Genomic DNA, 18,338 nt, shown 5'->3' on the forward strand with positions numbered 1-18,338 from the left:
AGCTGTATTGTTTCTGGGGTTTGCAGAATTCTTCTGGGTATCATAATAACAGATCAATCTCAGAAACATAACCTTCAATTTTACATTAAATGAGGATATGGCATCATTTCCACTCTTGGTAGTGCTGATAGTATCCATCCATAATCAGCAAAGTGATTCCCAAAGAGAACAGAAGGCAGAGAGCTTGCAATAAGAAACATGCAGAAAACACAGATAAAAACAAGAAATGGATAGGCAATGTGTGTGGTGAAATATGCTTGGGTCTCAAGCAATGATGTATCATGTACTTGAAAAATGGCATATGGCACTTGCTTACAACCCTGGTTGGATAAATGCCCAGTGCGATGTGGATTATACATAATTGCTTCACACCACTGAAAAGCCCCTTCTGCATATTATAAACATATTCATACTAACTTCTTACAAATGAGACAGGAGATAGTGACCAGAAAAAATAATTCCAGAGAGGAGTACCATGGGTTGCAGTCCAACTGGTGCAACATTTTATGCAATATATTACATTGTCTGCCTACATAGCAGATCTTGAGACATGTCCAAATAACAGTTTCTAGTTCCATGCTCCCCATATAAATATGTATTATCAAATAAGCAAAAATGCCTTCTATACATTGTGTAGGAGGAAGTGATTGTTAAAGTATTTCTTACTGGATACAAGACAAGACCCCATAGCACCTACGCAGGCCCACAGAACAGCCTTCCTCAATTTTCCATCATTGTGAAAAGAAGAAAACAGCTCAGTACAGCTATCTCATAAATTTAAACCAGAGCTTTGGTAGCAAAAAAATAAAACCCTGTCGCTCCCTACTTCTTACTGATTTTTATTTCATTTTCCAAAGTAATCTATTCAGAGCTACTTACTCTGCAGAGGGCTGCAGCCATCTGCCAGCCTTGAGCTTCGGTCAGAGACTCCTGTCCATATCTCCTGAGCTAATTATGGGCTAGGCACACTCAAACTCTATTTTATGTTACACACTGTGAAAAACGAGGTTCACATAATTTTTATAGAATTTAAAAGTTTAATAAAAAAGACAATTAGGAGAAAAAAATAAAGTATACAGATACAGCCGGGTGTCTCTGCATTCAGCCAAGAGAGCACACCTTACTAACAAAGGATTGTCCCTTAAATACAGAACCCTACTACATATCCATAAATTCTCACATATATTCATACATTCTTCTTAGTATCTTTGGTGTTCTTCTGTTTAGTTTTGTCTTGCCCCCTTCCCAATAGATCAATCCTCTTGGTGCCATCGAGATTTACATTCCCTGATACCAGAAATGCAATAAATTCCTCCCCCCAGAGTTCTGGTCACTGCTGTCTTCATCTGGATAAGATAGTTTACAAAAGGAAAAAAAAGAGTCTCTAGCTATCTTTTTCAGTCGTTGGGTTATACAGACAAAAGTAGTTTTTGTTTTAATGCTATGTCATAGCTTAACATATATGTATTATACCACTATTTCTAAGTTTCATCAATAACAGAAATAAAGAAAACTATATTAATACAACAAAAATTTCCATTCTTATGCACATAACATTCATTTTAATATTTGCGAAAAGCCAACAATATATGTATCTATAACAACACTTTTTTCCAGGATAGGATATGTTCATAGTGTGTTAAGTTTCAAAGATTTCCTTCAGTGGCTTCGGGGGATATTGTGGAGCTCCAGAAGCAGAGGGATGCAAGCTCTCAGCTCTGCTTGTTTACTGAAAAACACTTCCATCATCTCCTCCCAACACTACCACTTCCTTACCTATAATTATGCTATTTGGTTCTTACTATAAAGTGCTAGAATTACAGAAACAGCTCATTTGAAATGTGCAGACTGTTTGCTTGTAAAACATTTGGCTCTGCCCTTGCAGGAATAAAGTTGTTTTATGCTCTAAATAAGGAGTAGGTTGCAATGCCACATGGCTGCTCATTATCACTACATGAAACTAGCTGTAATAAAATGCACATGCACCATGAGTTAACTGCTAAGTGGATTGGGCTGAAATTCCCTGACACTCCCATTTCTGCAGCTCAATATGTGATTGTGAGACAGACAGCAAGGCAGCAGGAGGGGTAGGACAGATGTCTGCCACTTGTCAAAAGGAACCAATGGTAGGAAGGTCACTGGATTTTCATCCAAATATCTTCAATTGCTTTCATGAACTGTATGCTCTGACTTTCATTACATATTCACTTGCAGCCTTTGCTGCTTGTCTGCTGTTCCTGGTATACATCTGGGTGTTGTCAAGGTCCATAAATCTGTCTGAGTACTGCCAACTGTTACCCATATGAATGTCAAAAACCAACATCACTAGATTTAGATGCATCAGAAAAATAATCTGATCCTATTTCCAGAAAAGTCTACCTAATTTCTGTCATGGATATCAGGGGGAACAAATCACCTGGAGAAGCCAATAATAGTTTTGTAAATATGCATACATTTAAAGACACCTTTTTTAAGGGAGTCTCAGTTCTGTACTGTCATATTAATGTGACTTTAAAAAAACGCCAAGAGGTGATTATCAATTTCTTTACATCTTTGACATATAGGGTAGCTATGATTGAATTCTCACTGCTTAATAGGGAAGCCATTAATTTCTTTAATCCCATTCTGCAGACAAAGAAACTGAGGTGCAAAGCTGGCCAACTTTATCATGTGTATTTAACTTTTTTAATTCCTCAAGATTTTCTCATTATACTCTTGAGACTTCAGTCCTTTCTTAAATTTTACTTTATTTTTTCTTTCAACATCTTCAGAAATGTTTTGAGGTTTTTTAATTAGTTCTTGCACAGAAATAATCTCACAAATGCACCAGTGCATCTGCATCTGATTAATCCATTTCCCAAATGTCCATGAGCTGCAGGCACTGAACAAGAGATGATAAATAAAACTTTCCATTGATGGACAAAACTAGTTGATGTATTAAAATACTTTACAAATATGGACAAGTGAAATGTTCCTCTTTTTAGAGATGGAGAAACTAAGGCACAGAGAGATTTTTAAAAAAATGAGACAAACAAACAGCAAAATGTGGATGAAAGCCCAGATGTCCTGATTTTCATCCCATTATTCATTCAATGCACTAAGTCAGAACAGCCAGACAGAATTCTGATCTGGCTCTTAAAAGTTAATACATATGCAGAAGCATTTGAAATTTTCAGGCCTTTTTAATAAATTTGAATAAAAATGCAGCACAAGAAATCTACCTTTTCTAGTGATACACCTAATACTGCTCCCTGTTACAGATCACATTTGAGAATTTCTATCAGTATTATGTCAAATCAACAAACAGTGAGAGGGCCATTTTAAGCAGTGTACACCACGCTGGGAGGCTTTAAAGACATGATTTACCTCTTCATACTTCATGGTCCCAAATTAATAGTTTCAGTATTGAGAAATGTTGGCAAATGCCTAATCAGCTGCATGTAAACCTCTGCAGATGCAATGTGCACACGTGTGCATACACAGACACAAAGCTGAGACCCATGCCAATTTCCAGATGAAGAACTATCACTTTGATGAACTCACACTCCTACAGAAGCTGCACATGCCCTGGAAGCTTTCAGGTATCTGAGATCAATAAATACATTAACCAGGTCTTTACAATGCCATTTTAATTTTTTTTCCACTGAATGGTGAACAAAACAGGTGGGTCAGATGAGTGACTGATGCTGGTTCTACCTTCACTTGTCATTGAAAGACCCAACTACCTAAATTTTGTGTAGAACTGTGAGAAATGGGGATGGCTGCTTTTGAGTGGGAAGGACTTATTGGTGCCAGTTTGAATCAGACCAGCAGATGTTTGACTGCTTTCCTTATACTAATTCTGTGAACCTCTGCCATTTTGAGAAAGAGAACATAATCTATCCAAACAGAATAGACAAGACAACACTGAGAATTTTTAATCATGGACACTGCAAGTGCCAGCTTTCAAGAGGATTAATGAAAATCACAAAGCCCACTTGCTGTATCATGCACATAGGCACTGCATATTCTAAAAATTATGGCTAAAGGATAATAAACAGAAATCTAAGAAGCCTTTTTCAAACTTGCCTGTTGTTACAAGTGCATATAAAATTTTATTTCTTTATGGACAATTAATATGCAAGCAGCAGCTGAATGTGAGTCCTAGTCATCCTTTCTAACACTACATTTGGTTTTATAGCTGTATGAAAAGCTGCTCTATTTTTTAAATTCTGTTAAATTAACAAAACCCTGGAACATTAAGAAAAATTCTAAGAAATAGCTAGGTCTCGATTACTGATAAAATGGGATAAAATGTCACCACAAAAGTTGCAGAAAAGACCAAGATGATTAGTAACTCCAGCTGCTCCCTCACTGTCAGCAGGAGCATGACATGTATCAGTCCAGGATGCCCCTTGGGGATTAAAAGTTCAAACTTTTGTGGATGTCATAAACGAAGGAAAAACTTAAAGATCACCAAAGTAAAAAATACATGGAAGAATGGTCTGGGCTGGGGATTTTGAAATAAGACATTCACATATTTTAAACAGGTATGCAAATTAAGACTGGGATCAGCCCCACAGGACAAACAGTTTTTCATCCTACAGGGAGATCTCTCTGCATGTAACAAGTGAAAGAGTACTCACAAGTGTGCTTTATGCTGACCTTTCTGGTAAAAAGAAATACTAATTTCTTTTTACCTTTTTGTCCAGTAGGACAAACCTACTGTGATGTAGCTAATGGATAGTTTCAAATTCTTTAAATTTAAAATTTAATGAACCTCCTAATCTTTCACAACAGTAATTGTTTTCCACATATTGCTTATTCATAAACTATGTATCAAATCCTGACTCTTCACTTCCTATTTATTCTTGTGAACAGATCCTCTGTTCCACACAGGCAGTTCTGTCACCCTGCTTTAAGTTGGGGCACATGTGCAAAAACCTTTGTTCAATAATTATGTAAAGTTAGTGGGGTAGAAGAAAATGTTATCATTATCTTTTGCTCCAGAGAATGTGAGGAGAATATAAATAAATCCAGACACTGCAAAAGCTTTGCTTCAAGCTAGGCAATTAAAGTATTTCAGATTCCCACAAGTCTATTTAAAGCAACTTAAATCTTTTTGATGGCCACTCCAGCCTAGCTGCTTGCACTGGGAAAGCTTCCTAAACCCACTGCACAAAGTGCACAGGAAAATGGCTTCAGCTCCTGCTGCACATTAATACAGATGAGACATTGGGTTATGGATATGTCTTCAGAAAATGTTCTAGGCTACTTTTGTTTCCTTTAGAAATGCAAAAATTCCCTTATAAGGCCTAGTGCTGTTTCACAGGCTCATCTACTTCAGCCTTCACTCATATTGGTAAGACCTCCATGCTCAGAGCAGTAGCTGGTCAGAAGTTGGTTTTGAACAGCTTGCAGAGCTTTGGAACTCTCAGTCAATAAGCACTTCCCAGCACTTGCTGACAATGTTGAAAGTAACAGCTCTAGCAGAGCTGGATTGGCCAGGATATGTGCAGGCTCTTTGGGAGGTTACACAGTGCTTTCACTGAGTGCCTGAAGCTGCTCACAGCCACTGAGAAGCTCAGCTTACACGCTGCCAAGGAAGAAGCCTAATGCTAGTAAGGAAGGGGATAGGGGATGCAGATGATTGAAAGGGAAAAATATTGTGGAAGTCTTGTGGAATGTATTTTTGAGTATTCTGGAGAATTGGTACTATGCTGATAAGAGGAAAAAGCCAAAATATTAGTAAAGTTTCAGCAGTATCCTACATTTTCTTTAACTGCATCTTAATCAAAAGCTAATCATACCTGACCTTGTTTATCCAATGATATCTAATAAGATATCATTATCAGCAAGCATGTTTCACCTAATTCATGCTGAAGAGGGTAGGAAAAGCCAAGTAAACAGTTATAATTTTCATCTGGATAGTGTAGGCTTTTTATACTGACTTGCAAAAGGGGAAAAAAATTGATTCCATTTTCAAATATTAAAGTGTAAAAGATAAAATACTGGGGAGTAACATTTTCCCACAACAAACAAAACAAAGGTATTAGATGTTATTACTGCCTTGAATATATCAAGACGTCAGGTACAAACTGTCCCTGCTGGGAGGGATTTTTTAGCATTTCCTTTAATGGGATGGAGTGTTGGGCCTTTAACAGTGAAAACAATGACTAGACCTTTCCCCTCAACTTTATGTTTTTGTCTAAGAAGAGTCAAGCTCTTCTTGTGGTGCCAAGTAATAGGACAAAAGGCAGCAGCAGAAACTGATGCACAAGATGTTCCACCTGAACCTGAGGAGGAGCTTTGATGTGCAGGTGACCGAGCACTGGAACAGGCTGCCCAGAGAGGCTGTGGAGTCTCCCTCACTGGAGATATTCCAGAACAGTCTGGGTACATTCCTGTGCTGTGAGCTCTGGGATGACCCTGCTTGAGCAGGGAGGTTGGACCAGACCTTTCAACCTGATCCATTCTGTGATGTGTTGAAAACAGGAAACAAAAAATACCAAAGTGTTTTAAAACAAAACAAAAGCAAGTCCTTTCACTTGCTTAGTATAATTTCCTCAGTATTTTTGATTGAAAACCAGGAAATGCATAGGAGTGTAAAAAAAAGAATTTCTAACCTATAAACAAGTTTTCTTCATTGTTTTTGTATTTGTGTCAAAAATAACTTGACAAAGGATTTTCAATATTTTTCATTTTCTTATTTCCTGTGTTTTCAAATGCTCTGTCAAAATTGTTTCAAACTTGCATTGCAAAGAAAATCTAAAGAAAAAAAAATATTTTATTTATACTCACATCATTTTTCTTCTTTCTTTTCAACTGCAGTTCTTACCAGGTTTTATTATAAATAAAAAAGAACAAAACACTTGGAGACAGGCATTGTGGTGAAAAGTCTCACACTGCTTTCTAAAGTGATCAAGGCTAATCATCTAACAGCTACAAACTGAAAAAAAAATCAGCTCTAGAGATTCCAAAGTAAGGTAAAGCAAACCAAGACAGATAATCCTTAGAGGTTTGGTTCTTTCAAGTAACAAAATCCATTTGAAACATTCTTATTTCTTTCCCTATGAAACTTAGTGATAACTAAGGAGGTACAGGGTTTATGTAAAAATCATGAAGGATGTTTTTGAGGTCAGTCACTATTTCTTGTTCTTTTCCTTTGCACATGAGATCAACGAATCCAGCATCAAGTTGAGTAGCAGCAATGGGCATCAGATTTAAAACTCATTATATGAACTTTTTCAAGTACAAGTAGATTTTGAAATTTGTGAACAAGGAAGTAGTACATACAATACTGAGTACATCTCAGTCACACAATTAAGTACGTGTAGGCTTAACAGAACGGTTATGATTTCATTTTGTACCACCTGCACAGCCTGGGGACCTTATTTTGAGGAGCTCTATCCATGACAAGTAATACAGATCTATGGAGAACTGAAGGCTGCAGTCAAGAAGGGACAGAATGCACACTGTTCATGTTTCTGCAGCTGATTTTCAATAGCCAGTGGAGACCCATACCCCAATGTCTTTATTAGAAAGATTATTATGTGGCATATTCTGCACATTGTATTTAATCTACCCATGCCTAAACCCTTTGCCTTCACTTTGCTAATCTCCAGTTACAGTCCAGAGATATCAGAGTACCATCACAATTAGTTCAAAGTGCCCACTCGGAGAATGGAGACTGTTTGGAGCCAGTGAAGAGCATTTTAATATCAGCACAATGCAGTTTTTGGCAGAGGCACAAAAATATTTGATAGCATTGCACTAAACTGTATTCATAGCCATAGCAAATCCCTCCTAGAAAATAATCAAGCATAACTAAGAGCAAAGTCAATAATCTACAAAATCAGAAATTTATCAAGAGCAGTTGATCCTTGTATTACTTAAATCAAGACTGAGCAATACTCACAGAGCCAGATGACTCTGACTAGCTTCAGCATAAGCTCTGGATATTGACCTAGAACAAAACTCATTCATAATGAATGTTTTCAGTAATGTAGTATCTTCCAATTTTATGTAATCATCCTTTTAATTTCCTTCAATACCTTACTCTCTATGCTCACATTTCTCTTATGTTAATCCCCAATTTAGCTTTGCTACCACAATGTGTAATCCTGTCAATCAGACAGAATCTTTCTGCATGCAGCCTTAGTATTTTTCTTGAGCACTTACATGTAATAACTTTCATATCTAAATATATTTTTATAGCTAAGTATTTTAACATATAGCAGGGCTGGGGTGCAGTATAATCAAAAAAAGACCAACCAATCCAAGGTAGCTCAGGAAAGTAAATACACTACAGTAAGAGAAATGCAAAAAGGCTTCAAATTTCTTCCTGTATTTAGTTTTTCATTTGATATTTCAATATTTTTCTGATTATTTGCAAGATTTTTTTTCAATTGAGATGCCAGTGGTTCTAAGAAACCCTTCTGAGTCCCATCTGGACAAAACTAATTGGCAGTCTGATATTTTCAGCTGCTTTGAGCAGTGAGCTGACACAGCTGGTTTAAAGTTCAGAGTTAAGACACACCACATCATGAGCTGTGTCACATGTCAGTCTGCCTCAAGTGCATATGCAAAGCTGAGTACCTGACTAAAAACCAAATGCCCGCAGAAGCGAGCGTATCTATCATAACATGAGTCACAGAATCACAGAATCATCTGGCTTGAAAGAGACCTTCAAAACCATGGAGTCCAACATCAACCCAACACCACCATCATCACACCCAAGCTGTGTTCCCAAGTCCGACTGTAAAGACATCACCCAAGCTCAGGCAGCAAATTTCTGCCACTGGGAACCAACTCCTGTGTCCTAGCAGGAAGTACCATCCTGAAAAGCACCAATTTCTTGAAACCAAACAATTTTGGAGCCCACGGCAGCTAACACAGCTGGAAAGTCCACTCTTACACAGTGGGAAAGTCCATGGTTTTGAGCCAGGACCCTGAGGCCACCAAGCTTCAGAAGGACCCACTGGACATCCCCAGCTCCCCACGCCAGATGTGGTACCTGCTCCTGGAGCTCCAGGAACTGCTGTGCTCATTCCTCCTCAGAGCTGTCTGATGAGCCATCATTATCAGAGGAGCTGCCACTGCTGAAAACTACCACTTTCTCCTTGTCACTGGATGAAACAGCTTGAAGGCCACCTTGATGGAAAGCAGGACTGTCATGGGAGAAGAGGCTGGAATCACAGGTGCCTCCGGCTCATCCAGCATCTTAGCAAAGCACATCTCAAACACATCCTGTCCTGGAATGGCTGTTAGAATTGCAGGAAGCTATGTGCCATCATCTCATCAAGCTGACTGGGAACATCCCTTCTGTATTTTTAGAGATACAGAACTAACAGGATATAATAAAGCATATATAACCAATACAGCATATAACCAATCTGAGAATTAGCAGAATTAAACATCAGTAACCTTAACACTTACTTCTCACACCTGAGTCATACAAGTATTTTAAGTTGTTAAATTAGGCTCATTTTAACTAATGCTATACACATAATGTATTCCCTGTGGGCAGTACTATGTGTTTTAGAAGTATTTATTTTTTATCAAACAACTAATTCTTTGTGAGAAAAATATCATTTGCTTTCTGTCAGTCACACAGTGTTCTCTTGACAGTTTGAGCTATCTGTATAAACCAATATACTTGGTCTAACTTTATCAATTCTCTATATGGATATAAGCTTACTTAGGATTGTTACTCTATACTTCTGATTACATCAGAAGAGCTCAGCATTTGGCTCATATACTGTGTACAGCCTGAAAGGAGAACTAAGCCATTGGAGCCTGTTCAGAGTGTACTGCTCTCCACCAACAGAGCTTTCCAGAGTGCACTACCCTGGGCCCTTAACACTGTCCTGCCCTGCCAAGCTGCAAGAAAAAGTGCCCATATATATTTCATTTTCTTCTGTCACTGCCAGGACTGAGGTAGCATCAGCAGAATTGGTGGCATTCACCCCCTACCAGTCACCAGAATGAGCCATAGGATCTGCTCTCAAAGATGACTGGATCAATTCATTTAGAAGAGATGAGAGCTGTGCCTGTGTCTGCTGTGAAATCTGAGAAAACTGCTGGACTATTGGTGACAGCATAATGCTGCCCTAGCAGGAAAACGAAGACAGCCTGCCAAACTCTACTGATTTGCTAATGATGCTTATCTGCTGTAACCATCCAGAGAATTGGAAGTGGCAGAGTGGCGAGAAGAAAATCCTCAGGGAAATCAGTCTTAGACAAACTTCTGGAATTAGCCAAAGGAGTAGGAGGGTTCTAATTTGTTGAAGACTAATATTAGAGTTAAAAATTCTCTCAAATGAGACAGCAAAACTTAGAGGTGATTTTGCTGGTTTTGGCCATGGGGTGCTTTAGAGATGTCCATCTCATGTACTATATCTACTGGCAAAATGGTTTGAATTAAAAAGAGCTTTTATAAAGATGTGCAAAACCTAATGAAACTTCCAATCTTTGAAAGATGTGATTATTAATCAGAGTATCTATGAAAGTGAGGGTAGAGATGTTCTGTGGGAGGATGACCTTAACCTAGCTGGGCAGTCAGTGCAGCTCTCAGGGCTGAGGACAGCTGCACTCTGAGGCTCCACATACCCAAGGGAAAGCAAATGAGCAAACATTCTGCCATGCCAAATTAAGACGGGGTCCATTGTGGATCGGAGCCTGACTGTTTCATCACTGCAGTTAAGTTCAGCAGTAGAGCAAACCTCCAGAATAGCAATCTAACACAAATTACAACATGTTAGAGTTACTGTCTATCCAAATTAAGAAATAAAGAATATCAGGAAATAATTCCACAGATAAATAATTAATACGTAAAAATCAGATATACGTCTACTGAGCCTGAGCTCTACTCCTTCCTAAATAAGTATCTTCCACTATTTTGACACTTCTCATTGTCTGATTTGTTCTTAGTTGGACTTTCTCACATAAGAAAATTCACCACATTAGCTGGAAACAAAAAACCTGAGTTGTCCAGAAAAACGTTCACGTATAAACCTGGCCTGGCAGATTATCAGGGATAACTAGGGCATATAGAAGAAGTTTTACAGTTATGCCATCTGGTGCCACAGTCCTAATGACCTGCATTCCCCATGGAAATGCCTTAGGGCAGAATGATTGCTCCTTGATATGGATCTCCCACATGCAATTATATCCTGCAGAAGGCAAGAAGGGCTTTCTCTGCCAGATATCTATTGTCAGTAAGTCTTCAATAGCACTGTTGTAATGAAGCATTATCTGATGTTCTGGTCACGTTAGATATATTGAGACTGTTTTTATTTCCTCTTTCCCTTGTTCCTGCAGATGTTGTACATTTTTGAAGCATTGGTATTAAAATAGCAGTTGGCTGCAAAAAGTTTGATGAAATCTTATTTTAGTCTTGTATGCTGTCTGTCAAAATCCACATTCTTCTGAAACTGAAGAGATTTGCTACAATTTCTGTTTTATAAAATAAATTAGAAAAAAGTACTTCAGACAATGCTGAAGTACTCTTTTGCAATTTTTGTAATAGAATATAGCAGTGTTCTATATTGAAAGACTCACAGGTTATTCCTCTGCAGATGAGAGAAGATATAATATAAATACTCTACATCAAGAACATCAATAGCTTATTAATGACCTGAAAATAAAAAATTAACTGTTTAAAAATGGAAACACAAATGCTCACTGAGCATAAAGTCATTTGCAGATAACATCAGAAAATCTAAGGCACAAAATGAGATGTAACCGGCAAAAGACATAAAAGAAAAGCTTTTATAAATACAGTCAGGATAAAAGACCAAGAACATTTCACTAGTCTTAAGCAAGAATAGGAAAAAAATAATGAAGAAATGTAAAAGGACAAAGTGTTCAGTGCCTGAGCCTTCATAAAAAGAATATCTGTGATCAGATTCTTAACACATTTCAGTGGTGTGGAACACCAGCTAGAATTCGGGGAGAATAGAATGCAGGTATTTAGTTGCGACATGTGTGCATGATAATGGAGCCTGCTGAAATCCACCTTGGAAGATTAAGAAATAATTGAAATTACTGTGAGGACACACAGAGGATTTATCAGAATGACTATAGTGCTCTCCCACAGAAAAGGAAAAAGAAAAGATGGAAAATTGTAGGCTAGTCAGGCCAAGTTTAATACCTGGAATGATAACACAACAAAATGGGAAACAATCTGTGCATAAGCATCTAGAGACATAAACATGGTAAGAAACAGCCAGCTTGTGTTTATCAAAATAAAGCATGCTAAACCAAGCTAAGTTCTTTCCAAGTGAATAACTTGGCTTTTCAGAATAATTTGCCGTTCTGGGTGGAAGAAGGTTACTAAAGAAAATGGATGTTCATTTTATTGAAGTTGTGGCAGTCTCAGACAACCTCCTCCACAAACAAACTCAGGGACTATGCCTTTTATCATATCACCATAAAATAAGCCCACCAGCTGTGGAAAATACCTGCTTCAAGAATAGTCAATATTATTCTCAATTCCAGTTTGAAATACTGAAATCCTTCTTGTTCTCAGCACATCTGTAATGTGTAATGGAAAGGGGTGATTTCCTGCCAGCAGCAAGAGCAGCCCTGTGCAGAGGAAGTGTGCCAGACCTTATCTGCACTCATCACCAGACAAACCGGTGAAGCTCGAGGCAGGGGGATCATCTGGGAGCAGTAAGACATCTCTGCAGAGAGCAGCCACTAAGCCAGCTCTCTGCTTATGCAGGTGACTGGTGCTGTCAGGGCAGAGGGCAGCACTGTCTTCCAGTGACCTTGATTGTCAGTGACTGTCAATGCAATTAGCAGTTCTATCCCATCTGTAAACCAATCTATTCCTAGGAAATAGTGATTGGTATTGTGCTACATCACTGTGGCATCTGGCTGTACTTGAGCTTCTCCTCCCTGGTACCCTTTGGCCTGAAGATCCCATGACTCTGGCAGGTGGAAAAGAGTGCCTCTTTCAGAGGGCATCTCAAAAAGCATTTTCTTCAACACATCAGTAGAAAGGAAGGACACAAATACCTGTCTCATGTCCTTGAGATACAGCAAACAAATTCAATCTGGTTGTACCAGCCCTGTGATGAATGTCTGGTAACACTTAGTCCCAGATGGCAGAGGCACATGCCGATGTAAGTTCACCCAGCTGGTCTTTACAGTTTAGAATTTGAAGTAGCTGCAATTTTATAAAAAAATTCACCAATTCACAGATTGTACAATAATATATTTATATAAATCCACAGTAACTGAGTTGGTACTTTCAGGTCATTAACTACAAGTCCCAAATTTTGATATATATATGAAATTACCATAAAATAGATAACGGGAAGAATGAAGGGATTTTTTTGAATACACAGTATGCATTATTTTGAACATGTATTTTTGTTTAAAAAGAGATGTACATTTGTTTACACAGAATATCAGTAAGTTACTTATTCTATTCCTAGGTAGTGATCTTTATCAACTGACATACACAAACTGAGCAATTATCTGAGCAATTGAGGCATGCATGCAGTCCCCTATAGTAACTTCAGCTGACAGGCTGCCATAGTTAATTGGATCACATTGGATTGGCTCACATGTGCCTAAACCCTGTATTACATCTGGATATAGTACACTATATTTTTATGTATTTTTCTTAGACTTTTCTAAGCTTATTTATTATTATACAGTAATAGACTTTTAATAATAAAAGCAGTTAAGACTGTTTCTTTTCTCCTCTTTAAAAACCAGAGATCAAATTGTAGGTTCTATTCTTACCACGAAGTAAAACTACATCTTTAATAATGAATATTCTATGACTAAAATGCTTATTTTTCTATCAGTTTTCTTATGGGTCATTTTCTTTCAACAAGCAAGGTCAGGGACAATTACTAGACTATGCAAGAGTCATCTCTCACTCAGGAGGGTTTTAAATTATAACTTACCTTATCAGATCTAACTTCAAGTAGAAACTGATCTAAAGGTTCTGCCTGGGGCCTTTGTGGAGCCACAGAAATCAGGTTATTAGCAAGAGTCACCTGAGGGCTTGTTTCCAGGGGACACTCCAAAAAAGGGGCAAGATTTCATCCAAAAGCAAAGGAGTATGCTTGTAATTAACAATGAATTAAGACAAAAGATACTTTTCTTGAGTGCTGTGTGCAGTTTTGTACACCACAATACAAGAACAACATGAAGTTATTAGAGAGCATCCAAAGGAGGGCCATGAGGTCAGTGAAGGACCTTGAGGGGAAGCCAAGAGCAGTTGAGGTCACTTGGTTTGTTCAGCCTGGAGAAGAGGAGACTGAGGGGAGACCCCATTGCAGTCTAGAACTTCCTCATGTGGGGAGAACGAGGGGCAAACAGTAATCTGTTCTCTGTGGTGGTGACCAGTGAAGGACTCAAGGAAACAGCATGAAATTGTGCTGGGGGAAGTTTAGGTTGAATGTCAGGAAAAAGTGTTTTACCCAGAGCATGGCTGGGCATTGGAACAGGATCCCCAGAGAAGTGGTCACAGCCACAAACCTGACAGATTTCAAGAAGTGCTTGGACAATGCTCTCAGGCATGTGGTGTGACTCGGCGTATCCTGTGCAGGGCCAGGAGTTAGACTTGATGGTCCTGATGGGTCTCTTCCAACTCAGGATGTTCTATGATTCTAAGATTCCAAGTTCCCATGCCAAAGAGTATTCTGACATCTTTGGCTTCTTAGATTCCTGCTCTCAGCTTGATGAGGGTGAAAAGCAGGGAAAGGAGAAATCTTCATCATGGATCCAAACTACAGCCAATATTCACTACATTTGAGTGCAAGATGTTGTACCAAACTTGGTATATCCCTCATCAAAGCAATACCACCTACATTTCCGAAACAACTTTACATAAAACATAATTTGTTCTGTGGGGCTCAGAGGGGGAGAATAATCATGATGGGAGTCCAAAATTTTTATGTTAGGTTATTGTCCAGCCAAAGCAGTTCTTTGATAGAAAGGAACTGCACCAGAACAGGCAATATCAGCAGAAAGATATTGGAAAGCAGTCAAGAGGTCAGGGGGAAAGGGGAAAATAAGCCTCTGCTGTTGTCCACTTGTAGAATTTCGGAGAAATCTTCTCTGATGTCTTCTCTCTCATTTGTTGATAGCAATGACAGAAGTGCTAATGTAAAAACAGCTTGTGAGTGCTTGTAGCACAGGCTAAGTTGATAAAGGTGACAGGTAGCTTTTTCCCACTGTGCTATGCAATGAATGTCAAGGCAATAGAGATGCAGCCCCTGAGGCACTACAGAGCTCACTATTGATGGCACCACTGCCGAGACCTCATTAGGGAAGACATTCAGCTCAGAAAGGCATTAGTGTGAATGTGTGTCTGATGTCTGGATGTAATAGATTCATCAGTCATTCCTCTCTAGCACTTTCTCTTTGTCCACCCAACCTCCTGTGACTGGCTAAAATTACAATGAATTCTTTCATCAACTTTCGGGCAAGAGGGCTCTGGTCTACTCTACAATACTGCAAGGTCCTGGCATTTGCCAGTTTGTGTGAAGTAAACTACTCTAGAATTTAAGTTTGAAATGCAGACTATCTATGTTAGGAATTTAATTCTACTAACCTCAAGGACAGTGTTTTGAATATTTCTCCTGAAGTAATTAGCTGACTGACTTTTTAGAGCTTAACTGATAATAATTTTATTGTCACAGATAATAATCTAGAATTTTTACACAGCTAACAATCACTGAAATGATGTAATATAATGTAAAATGCTGACTGAACATGCAGCCACAGAGCACAATGTGTAAGTGAACTGTCATGGCCTTCATTTGAATGAAATTAACCAAGAAAAAAATAGATCTCAAATCCCAGTTACTAAATTCCACTGGACTTTAATTTCACTACACTCTAATTCAACTACCATTACATAACTGATGCTGACATAGTTTTGACTCAAGAAAATATTACATCATTTTTATGAGACAAAACAGTAGAGACAATAATCTTATTTTAGGATTTTATTTCTAATTTAAATTCTGGAGGCCATGATGGGAAACTGAAAGTTTGGGGATTACGGATGGCAGGAGACTATATCTGGTTTAGGAATGTTTATTAAAATGCAGCCTTAGTGAATTGTTCGGCAGAGCACTGAGGATTAAGCACACTACTCAGCCTGAATCCACATCATCTGCAAATCTGATATTTATAGTGGTCTCTGCATTGCCCAGACCTTTAGCAAACTATTTTTAGTGGCTAATTGTCCAGCTGCATTACATCTTCACCTAGTTTCTCCTTCTTAGCCAAAAGGAAATTGAAGCCCTGAGGAAGAACAAAATCCAAGCTGAATATTAAATGGCATTGGAAATGCTGGAATAGTGGAATATAAATGTCTTGAAGAAAAAAGGAAACTGAAAAATCATCACAGGAAAATCTATCTACTCTTGTAAAAAAAGGGTCATGTAAAAAAAATTGTACTTGTCTGTGAAAGTGTGTTGAAAAAGCATATGCAAAAGCTTTTGTGGTGGGATAAAGCAACAAAGAGGTATAAATTAAAGACTGGCTTTTAAAAAGCAGATTGGAACAGTGAGAGATAAATGCAAATGAAAGGTCAAAGCAGCATGAAGCCAAGAGAGCAAGGATGTGTGGAAGGCCCAGGGCAGGATGGAAGAATGGATAAAAGACATGCAGGATCAGAGGTTTTCAGCTGCTACAGCAGCATCACTGAGGGCTGGATGAGATACAGGCTTCTGTCAGTAGTGGTTTAGGAGTATTAGGTTTGCCTGAACCAGTCTGACATTTCTTCAGATGTGTTTATCAACTCCCTCTGAGGGCAGCTGGCCCCTGGCACTTTGTAGCTCTGAGGGGAGGAGCAAGAATTGATTCTTCATGATTGATGCTGCTGTGCTTGAATGCAGTTACTAATTCCTCTGCACACTACACAGCAAGCTTCCCCCATCCCTGAAGCACAGCTGGAACACAGCCTGTCCATGCTTTACGAGGCTCTGTACTGTAACACCCCCAGTTTATGAGGGACACCTGTAATATTCAGCTGTCTGCTTTTTCACCAAGTGCCTGGAGGGGAATTGAGCAGACAGGCGGTTATGCTAAGCAAGCTATGTAGAATGGGGCAGAGAGATGAAAATCATGTTGAAAACTAGATAATAAAAATCCCTGATTCTGATGTCAAGGGTTTATCTCCACAGCTTCTATCAGGTCCAGACTTGGCCCGATGTTGAGATTTCTTCTCTGCTGCTCAGAACTTGGAATGTGGGCTATTTGTGTTAGCATTGTAATGATAATAATCTCACAGGCAACATTTTGAAAAGTTTCACAAGCTGAGGGAGTGCAGAAAAGAATGCTGTGGGGACACCTTATTGTACCTTCCAGTACGTAAATGGTCCTACAAGAAGGCTGGAGAGGGGCTTTTACAGGACAAGGGGTAATGGCTTAAAGCTAAAAGAAGGTTTTTATTAGATTAAATATTAGGAAGAAATTCTTTCCTGTGAGAATGGCAAGATGCTGACAAAGATTACCCAGAGAAGCTGTGGATGCCCCACACCTGGAAGTGTTCAAGATGAGGTTTGATGGGGCTGAGAGCAACTTGGTCTAGTGAAAGGTGTCTCTGCCCATGACAGAGAGGCTGGAATTAGATGATCTTTAAGGGCCCCTCCAACCCAAGCCATTCTATGATTCTCTGGTTCACTGAACTAATCAGCTGAGTGACATTTTAAGCTAAACAAGTGACAGTGGTGTTCCAGCATGCCCCAGCTACCAAACTGTCTCCAGTTACATCTCTGCTGCTGTAATTGCTCAGAGCACTCAAGCTTTCTATCAAACATTAACTCCTTTATCATTCACAAGGTCCACATTTTTGGTTTCTCCATGGCTCAAATCTGAAACAATTAAACCACTTCAGCAAGTGGGAAGCATGAGTCCAGAAGAAGCAGCTCAGGCTCAGAGGCTGCACATTGGATTCAGTGAGCTCGAACTTCCATAAAATAGCCATAAATTACAGCTGGAGCAAAGTTGAGAGGGTCAGCTTAGCTGAAAAAAAGCAGTCCATGGTGCTGGACACTGACTTGGATGTCAAGCTCCTGGATGCCACATTGCTGCATTTCCCAGATACTAGTTCCTGATGTGAACAAGTTAAAGCTCACTCGGGTATTTCACCATTTCTGAGAACCATGTGGATAGTAACAGAAAAGTCTGATCTTTTTTATAAAAAGCAGACACGTTTACCCTCTAACTACACAGAGAAAGCAGCAAAGACATACTGCTCAGGCCAGCACTCAACAGAAATGTCTTCAAGGGGTAACCAGATGATTTTAGAACTGTCATTTCCAGTTCTGTTCCTGCTGTCCTGCTGGTAAGGAGCCTGCAGTTATTAAGTGGCTAATTAC

The sequence above is a fragment of the Poecile atricapillus genome, chromosome 1, assembly GCF_030490865.1.
Source record: "Poecile atricapillus isolate bPoeAtr1 chromosome 1, bPoeAtr1.hap1, whole genome shotgun sequence".
NCBI lineage: Eukaryota > Metazoa > Chordata > Aves > Passeriformes > Paridae > Poecile > Poecile atricapillus.